This window comes from Chionomys nivalis, chromosome 11 (genome assembly GCF_950005125.1).
Source record: "Chionomys nivalis chromosome 11, mChiNiv1.1, whole genome shotgun sequence".
NCBI lineage: Eukaryota > Metazoa > Chordata > Mammalia > Rodentia > Cricetidae > Chionomys > Chionomys nivalis.
Window position 1 is genome coordinate 15720714 of NC_080096.1, and position 2154 is coordinate 15722867.

Sequence of the window (2154 nt, forward strand, 5' to 3'; positions counted from 1 at the left end):
CCAAAAAAAAAAAAAAAAAAAAAAGAAAAAGAAAAGAAAAGAAAAACAACCCAGGTGGCGCATTACAAACTGGAAACTGAGGCTTAAGGAAGCTGCATGGCCTCACGCTGAGAATACAAGTTCTGTCTAGATCTCAGGCTCTTCCCAGGCATGGAGGAGGAGACTGGCGTGCCGATTATGAAGGGCCTACCCTCTCCAGCCGTGCCCCAGTGAGCCAGGCCCGAGGGGGGTGCAGGAGGACAGCCCAGAGGTTGCCCCAGTTCAGCCAGGCTTCTAGCTCTGCCACCTTGACCTGCCTGCTCTGCAGAGCAAGGTTTCACTGTGCTGGTAAGAGAGGAGCCAGTGCTCAGCTCCCTTCTCCAAGGGTTCTGGAAGCCACACCTGGCCATTCAACATCTACTCCAGTGCAGCAGGAAGATCCTGTGCAGACGGGCCTGCCCGTAGGTCAGCAAGCATCAGAGAGAGGAGCGGACCTCAACTGTCAGATGGCACATATGTGGGGATAGCTCCTTCCCCACACCCTCTTGGCATCTTTCTCAGAGCTCTGATTACTCTTCAATCACTGGTCCTCTCTGCCATCCCCCTGTCCCTGTCTGTGTCAGGATTAGAGCCTGGCTGCAGGGGTTCAGTGAGAATAATGTGGGTCCAGACTGAGTGTGCTCAGTGACTGGAAGACCCCGCCCCCAGCCCATCCAGTGCCCTATGGCTGCTCTACCACCCCGGGCCTGATGTCATTCGCCCAAGGCCCTGCTGGAGCACTTTTAATGGCTTCTTCCACTCTCCATAGCCTTGGGATACCCAGAACCACAGAGGCTAGGAAGTAGAGACTCCTCAGAGAGGACACACCGGGACATTCCTCAGGGACTCTCATATCCCAGGGATGCCTGCTGATCTCACGTAGGTGTTTGAGTTCATTGCCCTAGGTCCAGTCAAATTTGCCTCTTCTATCGCTCCCTCCCCCCGCCCCACACCTTGACAATCTTCAGCTTAATATCTGCTTAAATGTCTCTGGAAACAGGAGGCTCACTACATTTTTGAGACAGTCGGCTCATTCTGCTAGAAAGAGTTCTGAAAAGGAACTTCCTCGCCCCTTCTGTGATAAAGATGCGGTGGGAAAAAATGGGCTTGGAGCCAAACAGTCTGGAGCCCCCTCGAGCATCCAGCTGGGGGACCTAAGGCTCCCAATGGCCTTAGTTTCCTTCTCAGCTCCTCCCTGCCCAGCGGCGTGAAACTTAAGCTAGAACAGGTGTATTTATAAGGCCCGGAAACAGGGGCTCAGTGTACTTAAGGCATGGGTATGCTCCCCAAGTATGTTCTGTGTGACCTCAGCAAAGGGTTGTGCCAATCAGGAACTTGTGTGTCTCATCCTCACTGGCACTCACACTTGGGGCTGGTCTCCAAAGACTGCTCAGAGTGTTGAACGGTGATGGGGTCTCCCCGTGAGACATTACATAACTCGATACCCCCAGTCTGTGGCCCTCCCAGGATGGATGGGCATTAGCAGAATCAGGTAAAGGAGAAGTAGGAAATTAACTTCAGTCACTGCCAGCTTGGCTGTGTGCCCTTAAAGGATGCTAAGAGTTTACCTGGATCCTCTGACTTAACTCTCACCACAGCCCGGGGGCACAGGCATAGTGACTCCCGCTTTGCTCAGGGAGGGTAGTATGCCCAGCATGCAGAGCTCTCTGGAGCATTTGATCTGTATGACTTTCCTGAACCTCGGTGGCCGCCTAGTCCTGGAGGTGGGGGAGGCAGAGAGGTGTGTAAACAGCAAGTGGCTCTGAGTTACCTATGGGCCCATGAACTAGAAGCATGAACGCGGTCCCCTGCGAGGTACTACATGGGCAGGAGTGAGAGAGCTGGCGTGCGTCCCGCGTGCGTCCTCTGGGACATCCCCAGGCGCGCCTAGGTCGTGAAGCCTCCTGTGTGCGGTGCGGTCCACGAGTGGCGTGGGGGCCAACGCCCCCAGGCGCGGGCCGGCCGGGTCGGGCGTGTGCACGTGCTGCCGGCCGGTGGCCGCGGTGCGGGCTCGGCGTCCCGCCCGCCCGGGCCCTGATTGGCTGCGTGCGGGGGCGGCCCCGCCCGGGGCGGCGGCGGGCGCGGGTGCCCGCGTGCGGCTGAGCCGCGTGTGCGCTGGCCGGGGTGCGGGAGAGG